Source organism: Schistocerca gregaria, unplaced genomic scaffold (assembly GCF_023897955.1).
Source record: "Schistocerca gregaria isolate iqSchGreg1 unplaced genomic scaffold, iqSchGreg1.2 ptg000553l, whole genome shotgun sequence".
In the NCBI taxonomy this organism is placed as follows: domain Eukaryota; kingdom Metazoa; phylum Arthropoda; class Insecta; order Orthoptera; family Acrididae; genus Schistocerca; species Schistocerca gregaria.
Genome location: NW_026061947.1, coordinates 831,948 through 849,648, shown reverse-complemented (window position 1 = coordinate 849,648; position 17,701 = coordinate 831,948).

The window sequence follows — 17,701 nt, the reverse complement described above, 5'->3', positions numbered from 1 at the left end:
ATGTAACCGTTTCAGACAGAAGAGCTTCCAATGTGACGATCTGGCTTTAAGTCGATTTGATAACAAAAGACGAAAACGGACGGATTTCTAAGGTTCTTACTACATATGAACACTTTTCACATTCTCCCGTGCAACGCGGCTGCTAGACCTCCTTTCATGCAAAATCTTAAGGTCCTAGGTCATGTCCAAGCCACCAAAGGCGGCTAAAATGTGAATAATCGACAACTAAAAGTAGAATTGTACTACTTCTTACTGGCTATTACTTCAACTTAGAAGCTTCTTCTGTGTTCTACTATGGTGCTTATAGTGTCTTTGCATACCGCAGCACGCGACATAGCTTTGCAGACGATAAATGTAACCGTCTCAGAGAGAAAAGCGGCCAATGTGATGATCTGGCTTTAAGTCGATTCGATAACAAATGACGAAAACAGACGGATTTCTGAGGTTTTTACTACATATGAACTCTTTTCACATTCTCCAGTGCAACGCTATTGTTAGTCCTCTTTTCATGCAAAATCGTAAGGTCCTAGGTCATGTCCAAGCCACCAAAGTCGGCTAAAAGGTGAATAATCGACAACTAAAACTTGAATTGTACTACTTCTTACTGGCTATTACTTCAACTTAGAAGATTCTTCTGTGTTCTGCTATGGTGCTTTTAGTGTCTTCGCATACCGCAGCACGCGACATATCTTTGCAGACGATAAATGTAACCGTCTTAGAGAGAAAAGCGGCCAATGTGATGATCTGGCTTTAAGTCGATTCGATAACAAATGACGAAAACGGACGGATTTCTCAGGTTTTTACTACATATGAACACTTTTCACATTCTCCCGTGCAACGCGGCTGCTAGTCCTCTTTTCATGCAAAATCGTAAGGTCCTAGGTCATGTCCAAGCCACCAAAGTCGGCTAAAAAGTGAATAATCGCCAACTAAAACTTGAATTGTACTACTTCTTACTGGCTATTACATCAACATAGAAGCTTCTTCTGTGTTCTACTATGGTGCTTATAGTGTCTTCGCATACCGCAGCACGCGACATAGCCTTGCAGACGATAAATGTAACCGTCTCAGAGAGAAGAGCGGCCAATGTGGCGATCTGGCTTTAAGTCGATTCGATGACAAAGGACGATACCGGACGGCTTTCTCAGGTTTTTACTACATATGAACACTTCTCACATTCTCCCGTGCAACGCGGCTGCTAGTCCTCCTTTCATGCAAAATCTTAAGGTCCTAGGTCATGTCCAAGCCACCAAAGGCGGCTAAAATGTGAATAATCGACAACTAAAAGTAGAATTGTACTACCTCTTACTGGCTATTACTTCAACTTAGAAGCTTCTTCTGTGTTCTACTATGGTGCTTATAGTGTTTTCGCATACCGCAGCACGCGACATAGCTTTGCAGACGATAAATGTAACCGTCTTAGAGAGAAAAGCGGCCAATGTGATGATCTGGCTTTAAGTCGATTCGATAACAAATGACGAAAACAGACGGATTTCTCAGGTTTTTACTACATATGAACTCTTTTCACATTCTCCAGTGCAACGCTATTGTTAGTCCTCTTTTCATGCTAAATCGTAAGGTCCTAGGTCATGTCCAAGCCACCAAAGTCGGCTAAAAAGTGAATAATCGACAACTAAAACTTGAATTGTACTACTTCTTACTGGCTATTACTTCAACTTAGAAGCTTCTTCTGTGTTCTACTATGGTGCTTATAGTGTCTTCGCATACCGCAGCACGCGACATAGCTTTGCAGACGATAAATGTAACCGTTTCAGACAGAAGTGCGGCCAATGTGACGATTTGGCTTTAAGTCGTTTCGATATCAAATGACGAAAACGGACGGATTTCTCAGGTGTTTACTACATATGAACACTTTTTACATTCTCCCGTACAACGCGGCTGTTAGTCCTCCTTTCATGCAAAATGTTAAGGTCCTAGCTCATGTCCAAGGCATCAAAACCCGCTGAAAAGTCAATAATTGATAACTAAAACTTGAATTTTACTACTTCTTACTGGCTATTACATCAACTTAGAAGCTTCATCTGTCTTCTACTATGGTGCTTTTAGTGTCTCCGCATACCGCAGCACGCGATATAGCTTTGCAGACGAGAAATGTAACCGTTTCAGACTGAAGAGCTTCCAATGTGACGATCTGGCTTTAAGTCGATTTGATAACAAAAGACGAAAACGGACGGATTTCTAAGGTTCTTACTACATATGAACACTTTTCACATTCTCCCGTGCAACGCGGCTGCTAGTCGTCATTTCATGCAAAATCTTAAGGTCCTAGGTCATGTCCAAGCCACCAAAGCCGGCTAAAAAGTGAATAATCGACAACTGAAACTTGAATTGTACTACTTCTTACTGGCTATTACTTCAACTTAGAAGCTTCTTCTGTGTTATACTATGGTGCTTTTAGTGTCTCCGCATACCGCAGCACGCGACATAGCTTTGCAGACGATAAATGTAACCGTTTCAGACAGAAGTGCGGCCAATGTGACGATCTGGCTTTAAGTCGTTTCGATATCAAATGACGAAAACGGACTGATTTCTCAGGTGTTTACTACATATGAACACTTTTTACATTCTCCCGTACAACGCGGCTGCTCGTCCTCCTTTCATGCAAAGTGTTAAGGTCCTAGCTCATGTCCAAGGCACCAAAACCCGCTGAAAAGTCAATAATTGATAACTAAAACTTGAATTTTACTACTTCTTACTGGCTATTACATCAACTTAGAAGCTTCATCTGTCTTCTACTATGGTGCTTTTAGTGTCTCCGCATACCGCAGCACGCGACATAGCTTTGCAGACGATAAATGTAACCGTTTCAGACAGAAGAGCTTCCAATGTGACGATCTGGCTTTAAGTCGATTTGATAACAAAAGACGAAAACGGACGGATTTCTAAGGTTCTTACTACATATGAACACTTTTCACATTCTCCCGTGCAACGCGGCTGCTAGTCCTCCTTTCATGCAAAATCTTAAGGTCCTAGGTCATGTCCAAGCCACCAAAGGCGGCTAAAATGTGAATAATCGACAACTAAAAGTAGAATTGTACTACTTCTTACTGGCTATTACTTCAACTTAGAAGCTTCTTCTGTGTTCTACTATGGTGCTTATAGTGTCTTTGCATACCGCAGCACGCGACATAGCTTTGCAGACGATAAATGTAACCGTCTCAGAGAGAAAAGCGGCCTATGTGATGATCTGGCTTTAAGTCGATTCGATAACAAATGACGAAAACAGACGGATTTCTGAGGTTTTTACTACATATGAACTCTTTTCACATTCTCCAGTGCAACGCTATTGTTAGTCCTCTTTTCATGCAAAATCGTAAGGTCTTAGGTCATGTCCAAGCCACCAAAGTCGGCTAAAAAGTGAATAATCGACAACTAAAACTTGAATTGTACTACTTCTTACTGGCTATTACTTCAACTTAGAAGCTTCTTCTGTGTTCTGCTATGGTGCTTTTAGTGTCTTCGCATACCGCAGCACGCGACATATCTTTGCAGACGATAAATGTAACCGTCTTAGAGAGAAAAGCGGCCAATGTGATGATCTGGCTTTAAGTCGATTCGATAACAAATGACGAAAACGGACGGATTTCTCAGGTTTTTACTACATATGAACACTTTTCACATTCTCCCGTGCAACGCGGCTGCTAGTCCTCTTTTCATGCAAAATCGTAAGGTCCTAGGTCATGTCCAAGCCACCAAAGTCGGCTAAAAAGTGAATAATCGCCAACTAAAACTTGAATTGTACTACTCCTTACTGGCTATTACATCAACATAGAAGCTTCTTCTGTGTTCTACTATGGTGCTTATAGTGTCTTCGCATACCGCAGCACGCGACATAGCGTTGCAGACGATAAATGTAAACGTTTCAGACAGAAGTGCGGCCAATGTGACGATCTGGCTTTAAGTCGTTTCGATATCAAATGACGAAAACGGACGGATTTCTCAGGTGTTTACTACATATGAACACTTTTTACATTCTCCCGTACAACGCGGCTGCTAGTCCTCCTTTCATGCAAAATCTTAATGTCCTAGGTCATGTCCAAGCCACCAAAGCCGGCTAAAAAGTGAATAATCGACAACTGAAACTTGAATTGTACTACTTCTTACTGGCTATTACATCAACTTAGAAGCTTCATCTGTCTTCTACTATGGTGCTTTTAGTGTCTCAGCATACCGCAGCACGCGACATAGCTTTGCAGACGATAAATGTAACCGTTTCAGACAGAAGAGCTTCCAATGTGACGATCTGGCTTTAAGTCGATTTGATAACAAATGACGAAAACGGACGGATTTCTTAGGTTCTTACTACATATGAACACTTTTCACATTCTCCCGTGCAACGCGGATGCTAGTCCTCATTTCATGCAAAATCTTAAGGTCCTAGGTCATGTCCAAGCCACCATAGCCGGCTAAAAAGTGAATAATCGACAACTAAAACTTGAATTGTACTACTTCTTACTGGCTATTACATCAACTTAGAAGCTTCTTCTGTGTTCTACTATGGTGCTTATAGTGTCTTCGCATACCGCAGCACGCGACATAGCCTTGCAGACGATAAATGTAACCGTCTCAGAGAGAAGAGCGGCCAATGTGGCGATCTGGCTTTAAGTCGATTCGATAACAAATGACGAAAACGGACGGATTTTCAGGTGTTTACTACATATGAACACTTTTCACATTCTCCCGTGCAACGCAGCTGCTAGTCCTCCTTCCATGCAAAATCTTAAGTTCCTAGCTCATGTCCAAGACACCAAAAAAGGGTAAAAAGTCAATAATCGATACCTAAAACTTGAATTGTACTACTTCTTACTGGCTATTACTTCAACTTAGAAGCTTCTTCTGTGTTCTACTATGGTGCTTCTAGTGTCTTTGCATACCGCAGCACGTGACATAGCTTTGCAGACGATAAATGTAACCGTTTCAGACAGAAGTGCGGCCAATGTGACGATCTGGCTTTAAGTCGTTTCGATATCAAATGACGAAAACGGACGGATTTCACAGGTGTTTACTACATATGAACACTTTTTACATTCTCCCGTACAACGCGGCTGCTAGTCCTCCTTTCATGCAAAATGTTAAGGTCCTAGCTCATGTCCAAGGCACCAAAACCAGCTGAAAAGTCAATAATTGATAACTAAAACTTGAATTGTACTACTTCTTACTGGCTATTACATCAACTTAGAAGCTTCATCTGTCTTCTACTATGGTGCTTTTAGTGTCTCCGCATACCGCAGCACGCGACATAGCTTTGCAGACGACAAATGTAACCGTTTCAGACAGAAGAGCTTCCAATGTGACGATCTGGCTTTAAGTCGATTTGATAACAAAAGACGAAAACGGACGGATTTCTAAGGTTCTTACTACATATGAACACTTTTCACATTCTCCCGTGCAACGCGGCTGCTAGTCCTCATTTCATGCAAAATCTTAAGGTCCTAGGTCATGTCCAAGCCACCAAAACCGGCTAAAAAGTGAATAATCGACAACTGAAACTTGAATTGTACTACTTCTTACTGGCTATTACTTCAACTTAGAAGCTTATTCTGTGTTCTACTATGGTGCTTTTAGTCTCTCCGCAGACCGCAGCACGCGAAATAGTTTTGCAGACGATAAATGTAACTGTTTCAGAGAGAAGAGCGGCCAATGTGACAATCTGGCTTTAAGTCGATTCGATGACAAAGGACGATACCGGACGGCTTTCTCAGGTTTTTACTACATATGAACACTTCTCACATTCTCCCGTGCAACGCGGCTGCTAGTCCTCCTTTCATGCAAAATCTTAAGGTCCTAGGTCATGTCCAAGCCACCAAAGGCGGCTAAAATGTGAATAATCGACAACTAAAAGTAGAATTGTACTACCTCTTACTGGCTATTACTTCAACTTAGAAGCTTCTTCTGTGTTCTACTATGGTGCTTATAGTGTTTTCGCATACCGCAGCACGCGACATAGCTTTGCAGACGATAAATGTAACCGTCTTAGAGAGAAAAGCGGCCAATGTGATGATCTGGCTTTAAGTCGATTCGATAACAAATGACGAAAACAGACGGATTTCTCAGGTTTTTACTACATATGAACTCTTTTCACATTCTCCAGTGCAACGCTATTGTTAGTCCTCTTTTCATGCTAAATCGTAAGGTATTAGGTCATGTCCAAGCCACCAAAGTCGGCTAAAAAGTGAATAATCGACAACTAAAACTTGAATTGTACTACTTCTTACTGGCTATTACTTCAACTTAGAAGCTTCTTCTGTGTTCTACTATGGTGCTTATAGTGTCTTCGCATACCGCAGCACGCGACATAGCTTTGCAGACGATAAATGTAACCGTTTCAGACAGAAGTGCGGCCAATGTGACGATTTGGCTTTAAGTCGTTTCGATATCAAATGACGAAAACGGACGGATTTCTCAGGTGTTTACTACATATGAACACTTTTTACATTCTCCCGTACAACGCGGCTGTTAGTCCTCCTTTCATGCAAAATGTTAAGGTCCTAGCTCATGTCCAAGGCACCAAAACCAGCTGAAAAGTCAATAATTGATAACTAAAACTTGAATTGTACTACTTCTTACTGGCTATTACATCAAATTAGAAGCTTCATCTGTCTTCTACTATGGTGCTTTTAGTGTCTCCGCATACCGCAGCACGCGACATAGCTTTGCAGACGATAAATGTAACCGTTTCAGAGAGAAGAGCGGCCAATGTGACGATCTATCTTTAAGTCGATTTGATAACAAAAGACGAAAACGGACGGATTTCTAAGGTTCTTACTACATATGAACACTTTTCACATTCTCCCGTGCAACGCGGCTGCTAGTCGTCATTTCATGCAAAATCTTAAGGTCCTAGGTCATGTCCAAGCCACCAAAGCCGGCTAAAAAGTGAATAATCGACAACTGAAACTTGAATTGTACTACTTCTTACTGGCTATTGCTTCAACTTAGCAGCTTCTTCTGTGTTCTACTATTATAGTGTCTTCGCATACCGCAGCACGCGACATAGCTTTGCAGACGATAAATGTAACCGTCTCAGAGAGAAAAGCGGCCAATGTGATGATCTGGCTTTAAGTCGATTCGATAACAAATGACGAAAACAGACGGATTTCTCAGGTTTTTACTACATATGAACTCTTTTCACATTCTCCAGTGAAACGCTATTGTTAGTCCTCTTTTCATGCAAAATCGTAAGGTCCTAGGTCATGTCCAAGCCACCAAAGTCGGCTAAAAAGTGACTAATCGACAACTAAAACTAGAATTGTACTACTTCTTACTGGCTATTACTTCAACTTAGAAGCTTCTTCTGTGTTATACTTTGTGCTTTTAGTGTCTGCGCATACCGCAGCACGCGACATATCTTTGCAGACGATAAATGTAACCGTCTCAGAGAGAAAAGCGGCCAATGTGATGATCTGGCTTTAAGTCGATTCGATAACAAATGACGAAAACGGACGGATTTCTCAGGTTTTTACTACATATGAACACTTTTCACATTCTCCCGTGCAACGCGGCTGCTAGTACTCTTTTCATGCAAAATCGTAAGGTCCTAGGTCATGTCCAAGCCACCAAAGTCGGCTAAAAAGTGAATAATCGCCAACTAAAACTTGAATTGTACTACTTCTTACTGGCTATTACATCAACATAGAAGCTTCTTCTGTGTTCTACTATGGTGCTTATAGTGTCTTCGCATACCGCAGCACGCGACATAGCTTTGCAGACGATAAATGTAACCGTTTCAGACAGAGGTGCGGCCAATGTGACGATCTGGCTTTAAGTCGTTTCGATATCAAATGACGAAAACGGACGGATTTCTCAGGTGTTTACTACATGTGAACACTTTTTACATTCTCCCGTACAACGCGGCTGCTAGTCCTCCTTTCATGCAAAATCTTAAGGTCCTAGGTCATGTCCAAGCCACCAAAGCCGGCTAAAAAGTGAATAATCGACAACTGAAACTTGAATTGTACTACTTCTTACTGGCTATTACATCAACTTAGAAGCTTCATCTGTCTTCTACTATGGTGCTTTTAGTGTCTCCGCATACCGCAGCACGCGACATAGCTTTGCAGACGATAAATGTAACCGTTTCAGACAGAAGAGCTTCCAATGTGACGATCTGGCTTTAAGTCGATTTGATAACAAATGACGAAAACGGACGGATTTCTAAGGTTCTTACTACATATGAACACTTTTCACATTCTCCCGTGCAACGCGGATGCTAGTCCTCCTTCCATGCAAAATCTTAAGGTCCTAGGTCATGTCCAAGCCACCAAAGCCGGCTAAAAAGTGAATAATCGACAACTGAAACTTGAATTGTACTACTTCTTACTGGCTATTACATCAACTTAGAAGCTTCATCTGTCTTCTACTATGGTGCTTTTAGTGTCTCCGCATACCGCAGCACGCGACATAGCTTTGCAGACGATAAATGTAACCGTTTCAGACAGACGTGCGCCCAACGTGACGAATTGGCTTTAGGTCGATTCGATAACAAATGACGAAAACGGACGGATTTCTCAGGTTTTTACTACATATGAATACTTTTAACATTCTCCCTTGCAACTTGGCTGCTAGTCCTCCTTTCATGCAGAATCTTAAGGTCCTAGCTCACGTCCAAGGCACCAAAGCAAGCTAAATAGCCAATAATCGATACTTAAAACTTGAATTGTACTACTTCTTACTGGCTATTACTTCAACTTAGAAGCTTCTTCTGTGTTCTACTATGGTGCTTATAGTGTCTTCGCATACCGCAGCACGCGACATATCTTTGCAGACGATAAATGTAACCGTCTTAGAGAGAAAAGCGGCCAATGTGATGATCTGGCTTTAAGTCGATTCGATAACAAATGACGAAAACGGACGGATTTCTCAGGTTTTTACTACATATGAACACTTTTCACATTCTCCCGTGCAACGCGGCTGCTAGTCCTCTTTTCATGCAAAATCGTAAGGTCCTAGGTCATGTCCAAGCCACCAAAGTCGGCTAAAAAGTGAATAATCGCCAACTAAAACTTGAATTGTACTACTTCTTACTGGCTATTACATCAACATAGAAGCTTCTTCTGTGTTCTACTATGGTGCTTATAGTGTCTTCGCATACCGCAGCACGCGACATAGCGTTGCAGACGATAAATGTAAACGTTTCAGACAGAAGTGCGGCCAATGTGACGATCTGGCTTTAAGTCGTTTCGATATCAAATGACGAAAACGGACGGATTTCTCAGGTGTTTACTACATATGAACACTTTTTACATTCTCCCGTACAACGCGGCTGCTAGTCCTCCTTTCATGCAAAATCTTAATGTCCTAGGTCATGTCCAAGCCACCAAAGCCGGCTAAAAAGTGAATAATCGACAACTGAAACTTGAATTGTACTACTTCTTACTGGCTATTACATCAACTTAGAAGCTTCATCTGTCTTCTACTATGGTGCTTTTAGTGTCTCAGCATACCGCAGCACGCGACATAGCTTTGCAGACGATAAATGTAACCGTTTCAGACAGAAGAGCTTCCAATGTGACGATCTGGCTTTAAGTCGATTTGATAACAAATGACAAAAACGGACGGATTTCTAAGGTTCTTACTACATATGAACACTTTTCACATTCTCCCGTGCAACGCGGATGCTAGTCCTCATTTCATGCAAAATCTTAAGGTCCTAGGTCATGTCCAAGCCACCATAGCCGGCTAAAAAGTGAATAATCGACAACTAAAACTTGAATTGTACTACTTCTTACTGGCTATTACATCAACTTAGAAGCTTCTTCTGTGTTCTACTATGGTGCTTATAGTGTCTTCGCATACCGCAGCACGCGACATAGCCTTGCAGACGATAAATGTAACCGTCTCAGAGAGAAGAGCGGCCAATGTGGCGATCTGGCTTTAAGTCGATTCGATAACAAATGACGAAAACGGACGGATTTTCAGGTGTTTACTACATATGAACACTTTTCACATTCTCCCGTGCAACGCAGCTGCTAGTCCTCCTTCCATGCAAAATCTTAAGTTCCTAGCTCATGTCCAAGACACCAAAAAAGGGTAAAAAGTCAATAATCGATACCTAAAACTTGAATTGTACTACTTCTTACTGGCTATTACTTCAACTTAGAAGCTTCTTCTGTGTTCTACTATGGTGCTTCTAGTGTCTTTGCATACCGCAGCACGTGACATAGCTTTGCAGACGATAAATGTAACCGTTTCAGACAGAAGTGCGGCCAATGTGACGATCTGGCTTTAAGTCGTTTCGATATCAAATGACGAAAACGGACGGATTTCACAGGTGTTTACTACATATGAACACTTTTTACATTCTCCCGTACAACGCGGCTGCTAGTCCTCCTTTCATGCAAAATGTTAAGGTCCTAGCTCATGTCCAAGGCACCAAAACCAGCTGAAAAGTCAATAATTGATAACTAAAACTTGAATTGTACTACTTCTTACTGGCTATTACATCAACTTAGAAGCTTCATCTGTCTTCTACTATGGTGCTTTTAGTGTCTCCGCATACCGCAGCACGCGACATAGCTTTGCAGACGACAAATGTAACCGTTTCAGACAGAAGAGCTTCCAATGTGACGATCTGGCTTTAAGTCGATTTGATAACAAAAGACGAAAACGGACGGATTTCTAAGGTTCTTACTACATATGAACACTTTTCACATTCTCCCGTGCAACGCGGCTGCTAGTCCTCATTTCATGCAAAATCTTAAGGTCCTAGGTCATGTCCAAGCCACCAAAACCGGCTAAAAAGTGAATAATCGACAACTGAAACTTGAATTGTACTACTTCTTACTGGCTATTACTTCAACTTAGAAGCTTATTCTGTGTTCTACTATGGTGCTTTTAGTCTCTCCGCAGACCGCAGCACGCGAAATAGTTTTGCAGACGATAAATGTAACTGTTTCAGAGAGAAGAGCGGCCAATGTGACAATCTGGCTTTAAGTCGATTCGATGACAAAGGACGATACCGGACGGCTTTCTCAGGTTTTTACTACATATGAACACTTCTCACATTCTCCCGTGCAACGCGGCTGCTAGTCCTCCTTTCATGCAAAATCTTAAGGTCCTAGGTCATGTCCAAGCCACCAAAGGCGGCTAAAATGTGAATAATCGACAACTAAAAGTAGAATTGTACTACCTCTTACTGGCTATTACTTCAACTTAGAAGCTTCTTCTGTGTTCTACTATGGTGCTTATAGTGTTTTCGCATACCGCAGCTCGCGACATAGCTTTGCAGACGATAAATGTAACCGTCTTAGAGAGAAAAGCGGCCAATGTGATGATCTGGCTTTAAGTCGATTCGATAACAAATGACGAAAACAGACGGATTTCTCAGGTTTTTACTACATATGAACTCTTTTCACATTCTCCAGTGCAACGCTATTGTTAGTCCTCTTTTCATGCTAAATCGTAAGGTATTAGGTCATGTCCAAGCCACCAAAGTCGGCTAAAAAGTGAATAATCGACAACTAAAACTTGAATTGTACTACTTCTTACTGGCTATTACTTCAACTTAGAAGCTTCTTCTGTGTTCTACTATGGTGCTTATAGTGTCTTCGCATACCGCAGCACGCGACATAGCTTTGCAGACGATAAATGTAACCGTTTCAGACAGAAGTGCGGCCAATGTGACGATTTGGCTTTAAGTCGTTTCGATATCAAATGACGAAAACGGACGGATTTCTCAGGTGTTTACTACATATGAACACTTTTTACATTCTCCCGTACAACGCGGCTGTTAGTCCTCCTTTCATGCAAAATGTTAAGGTCCTAGCTCATGTCCAAGGCACCAAAACCAGCTGAAAAGTCAATAATTGATAACTAAAACTTGAATTGTACTACTTCTTACTGGCTATTACATCAAATTAGAAGCTTCATCTGTCTTCTACTATGGTGCTTTTAGTGTCTCCGCATACCGCAGCACGCGACATAGCTTTGCAGACGATAAATGTAACCGTTTCAGAGAGAAGAGCGGCCAATGTGACGATCTATCTTTAAGTCGATTTGATAACAAAAGACGAAAACGGACGGATTTCTAAGGTTCTTACTACATATGAACACTTTTCACATTCTCCCGTGCAACGCGGCTGCTAGTCGTCATTTCATGCAAAATCTTAAGGTCCTAGGTCATGTCCAAGCCACCAAAGCCGGCTAAAAAGTGAATAATCGACAACTGAAACTTGAATTGTACTACTTCTTACTGGCTATTGCTTCAACTTAGCAGCTTCTTCTGTGTTCTACTATTATAGTGTCTTCGCATACCGCAGCACGCGACATAGCTTTGCAGACGATAAATGTAACCGTCTCAGAGAGAAAAGCGGCCAATGTGATGATCTGGCTTTAAGTCGATTCGATAACAAATGACGAAAACAGACGGATTTCTCAGGTTTTTACTACATATGAACTCTTTTCACATTCTCCAGTGCAACGCTATTGTTAGTCCTCTTTTCATGCAAAATCGTAAGGTCCTAGGTCATGTCCAAGCCACCAAAGTCGGCTAAAAAGTGACTAATCGACAACTAAAACTTGAATTGTACTACTTCTTACTGGCTATTACTTCAACTTAGAAGCTTCTTCTGTGTTATACTTTGTGCTTTTAGTGTCTGCGCATACCGCAGCACGCGACATATCTTTGCAGACGATAAATGTAACCGTCTCAGAGAGAAAAGCGGCCAATGTGATGATCTGGCTTTAAGTCGATTCGATAACAAATGACGAAAACGGACGGATTTCTCAGGTTTTTACTACATATGAACACTTTTCACATTCTCCCGTGCAACGCGGCTGCTAGTACTCTTTTCATGCAAAATCGTAAGGTCCTAGGTCATGTCCAAGCCACCAAAGTCGGCTAAAAAGTGAATAATCGCCAACTAAAACTTGAATTGTACTACTTCTTACTGGCTATTACATCAACATAGAAGCTTCTTCTGTGTTCTACTATGGTGCTTATAGTGTCTTCGCATACCGCAGCACGCGACATAGCTTTGCAGACGATAAATGTAACCGTTTCAGACAGAGGTGCGGCCAATGTGACGATCTGGCTTTAAGTCGTTTCGATATCAAATGACGAAAACGGACGGATTTCTCAGGTGTTTACTACATGTGAACACTTTTTACATTCTCCCGTACAACGCGGCTGCTAGTCCTCCTTTCATGCAAAATCTTAAGGTCCTAGGTCATGTCCAAGCCACCAAAGCCGGCTAAAAAGTGAATAATCGACAACTGAAACTTGAATTGTACTACTTCTTACTGGCTATTACATCAACTTAGAAGCTTCATCTGTCTTCTACTATGGTGCCTTTAGTGTCTCCGCATACCGCAGCACGCGACATAGCTTTGCAGACGATAAATGTAACCGTTTCAGACAGAAGAGCTTCCAATGTGACGATCTGGCTTTAAGTCGATTTGATAACAAATGACGAAAACGGACGGATTTCTAAGGTTCTTACTACATATGAACACTTTTCACATTCTCCCGTGCAACGCGGATGCTAGTCCTCCTTCCATGCAAAATCTTAAGGTCCTAGGTCATGTCCAAGCCACCAAAGCCGGCTAAAAAGTGAATAATCGACAACTGAAACTTGAATTGTACTACTTCTTACTGGCTATTACATCAACTTAGAAGCTTCATCTGTCTTCTACTATGGTGCTTTTAGTGTCTCCGCATACCGCAGCACGCGACATAGCTTTGCAGACGATAAATGTAACCGTTTCAGACAGACGTGCGCCCAACGTGACGAATTGGCTTTAGGTCGATTCGATAACAAATGACGAAAACGGACGGATTTCTCAGGTTTTTACTACATATGAATACTTTTAACATTCTCCCTTGCAACTTGGCTGCTAGTCCTCCTTTCATGCAGAATCTTAAGGTCCTAGCTCACGTCCAAGGCACCAAAGCAAGCTAAATAGCCAATAATCGATACCTAAAACTTGAATTGTACTACTTCTTACTGGCTATTACTTCAACTTAGAAGCTTCTTCTGTGTTCTACTATGGTGCTTATAGTGTCTTCGCATACCGCAGCACGCGACATAGCTTTGCAGACGATAAATGTAACCGTCGCAGAGAGAAAAGCGGCCAATGTGATGATCTGGCTTTAAGTCGATTCGGTAACAAATGACGAAAACGGACGGATTTCTCAGGTTTTTACTACATATGAACACTTTTCACATTCTCCCGTGCAACGCGGCTGCTAGTCCTCTTTTCATGCAAAATCGTAAGGTCCTAGGTCATGTCCAAGCCACCAAAGTCGGCTAAAAAGTGAATAATCGACAACTAAAACTTGAATTGTACTACTTCTTACTGGCTATTACTTCAACTTAGAAGTTTCTTCTGTGTTATATTTTGTGCTTTTAGTGTCTGCGCATACCGCAGCACGCGACATAGCTTTGCAGACGATAAATGTAACCGTTTCAGACAGAAGTGCGGCCAATGTGACGATCTGGCTTTAAGTCGTTTCGATATCAAATGACGAAAACGGACGGATTTCTCAGGTGTTTACCACATATGAACGCTTTTTACATTCTCCCGTACAACGCGGCTGCTAGTCCTCCTTTCATGCAAAATGTTAAGGTCCTAGGTCATGTCCAAGCCACCAAAGCCGGCTAAAGAGTGAATAATCGACAACTGAAAATTGAATTGTACTACTTCTTACTGGCTATTACATCAACTTAGAAGCTTCATCTGTCTTCTACTATGGTGCTTTTAGTGTCTCCGCATACCGCAGCACGCGACATAGCTTTGCAGACGATAAATGTAACCGTTTCAGACGGAAGAGCTTCCAATGTGACGATCTGGCTTTAAGTCGATTTGATAACAAATGACGAAAACGGACGGATTTCTAAGGTTCTTACTACATATGAACACTTTTCACATTCTCCCGTGCAACGCGGCTGCTAGTCCTCATTTCATGCAAAATCTTAAGGTCCTAGGTCATGTCCAAGCCACCAAAGCCGGCTAAAAAGTGAATAATCGACAACTGAAACTTGAATTGTACTACTTCTTACTGGCTATTACTTCAACTTAGAAGCTTATTCTGTGTTCTACTATGGTGCTTTTAGTCTCTCCGCAGACCGCAGCACGCGAAATAGTTTTGCAGACGATAAATGTAACTGTTTCAGAGAGAAGAGCGGCCAATGTGACAATCTGGCTTTAAGTCGATTCGATGACAAATGACGATACCGGACGGCTTTCTCAGGTTTTTACTACATATGAGCACTTGTCACATTCTCCCATGCAACGCGGCTGCTAGTCCTCCTTTCATGCAAAATCGTAAGGTCCTATGTCATGTCCAAGCCACCAAAGGCGGCTAAAATGTGAATAATCGACAACTAAAAGTAGAATTGTACTACTTCTTACTGGCTGTTACTTCAACTTTGAAGCTTCTTCTGTGTTATACTATTATAGTGTCTTCGCATACCGTAGCACGCGACATAGCTTTGCAGACGATAAATGTAACCGTCTCAGAGAGAAAAGCGGCCAATGTGATGATCTGGCTTTAAGTCGATTTGATAACAAATGACGAAAACAGACGGATTTCTCAGGTTTTTACTACATATGAACTCTTTTCACCTTCTCCAGTGCAACGCTATTGTTAGTCCTCTTTTCATGCAAAATCGTAAGGTCCTAGGTCATGTCCAAGCCACCAAAGTCGGCTAAAAAGTGAATAATCGACAACTAAAACTTGAATTGTACTACTTCTTACTGGCTATTACTTCAACTTAGAAGCTTCTTCTGTGTTCTACTATGGTGCTTTTAGTGTCTTCGCATACCGCAGCATGCGACATATCTTTGCAGACGATAAATGTAACCGTCTCAGAGAGAAAAGCGGCCAATGTGATGATCTGGCTTTAAGTCGATTCGATAACAAATGACGAAAACGGACGGATTTCTCAGGTTTTTACTACACATGAACACTTTTCACACTCTCCCGTGCAACGCGGCTGCTAGTCCTCTTTTCATGCAAAATCGTAAGGTCCTAGGTCATGTCCAAGCCACCAAAGTCGGCTAAAAAGTGAATAATCGCCAACTAAAACTTGATTTGTACTACTTCTTACTGGCTATTACATCAACATAGAAGCTTCTTCTGTGTTATACTTTGGTGCTTTTAGTGTCTCCGCATACCGCAGCACGCGACATAGCATTGCAGACGATAAATGTAACCGTTTCAGACAGAAGAGCTTCCAATGTGACGATCTGGCTTTAAGTCGATTTGATAACAAATGACGAAAACGGACGGATTTCTAAGGTTTTTACTACATATGAACACTTTTCACATTTTCCCGTGCAACGCGGCTGCTAGTCCCCTTTTCATGCAAAATCGTAAGGTCCTAGGTCGTGTCCAAGCCACCAAAGTCGGCTAAAAAGTGAATAATCGACAACTAAAACTTGAATTGTACTACTTCTTACTGGCTATTACATCAACATAGAAGCTTCTTCTGTGTTCTACTATGGTGCTTTCAGTGTCTCCGCATACCGAGGCCACGCGACATAGCTTTGCAGACGATAAGTACAAACGTTTCAGAGAGAAAAGCGGCCAATGTGACGATCTGGCTTTAAGTCGGTTCGATAACAAATGACGAAAACGGACGGATTTCTCAGGTATTTACTACATATGAACACTTTTCACATTCTCCCGTGCAACGCAGCTGCTAGTCCTCCTTCCATGCAAAATCTTAAGTTCCTAGCTCATGTCCAAGGAAACAAACAAGTGTAAAAAGTCAATAATCGATACCTAAAACTTGAATTGTACTACTTCTTACTGGCTATTACATCAACTTAGAACTTTCTTCTGTGTTCTACTATGGAGCTTTTAGTGTCTCCGGATACCGCAGCATGCGACATAGCTTTGCAGACGATAAGTACAACCGTCTCAGAGAGAAAAGCGGCCAATGTGACGATCTGGCCTTAAGTCGATTCGATAACAAATGACGAAAACGGACGGATTTCTCAGGTTTTTACTACATATGAACACTTTTCACATTCTCCCGTGCAACTCGTCTGCTAGTCCTCCTTTCATGAAGAATCTTAAGTTCCTAGCTCATGTCCAAGGCACCAAAGCCAGCCAAAAAGTCAATAATCGATACCTAAAACTTGAATTGTACTATTTCTTACTACCTATTACATCAACTTAGATGCTTCATCTGTGTTCTACTATGGTGCTTTTAGTGTCTCCGCATACCGCAGCACGCGACATAGCTTTGCAGACGATAAGTACAACCGTATCATAGAGAAGAGCGGCCAATGTGACGATCTGGCTTTAAGTCGATTCGATAACAAATGACGAAAACGGACGGATTTCTCAGGTTTTTACTGCATATGAACACCTTTCACATTCTCCCGTGCAACTCGGCTGCTAGTCCTCCTTTAATGCAGAATCTTAAGGTCCTAGCTCATGTCTAAGGCACCAAAGCCAGCTAAAAGCTCAATAATCGATACCTGAAACTTGAATTTTACTACTTCTTACTGGCTATTACATCAACTTAGAAACTTCATCTGTGTTCTACTATGGTGCTTTTAGTGTCTCCGCATAACGCAGCACGCGACATAGCTTTGCGGACGATAAGTACAACCGTTTCTGAGAGAAGAGCGGCCAATGTGACGATCTGGCTTTAAGTCGATTCGATAACAAATGACGAAAACGGACGGATTTCTCAGGTTTTTACTACATATGAACACTTTTCACATT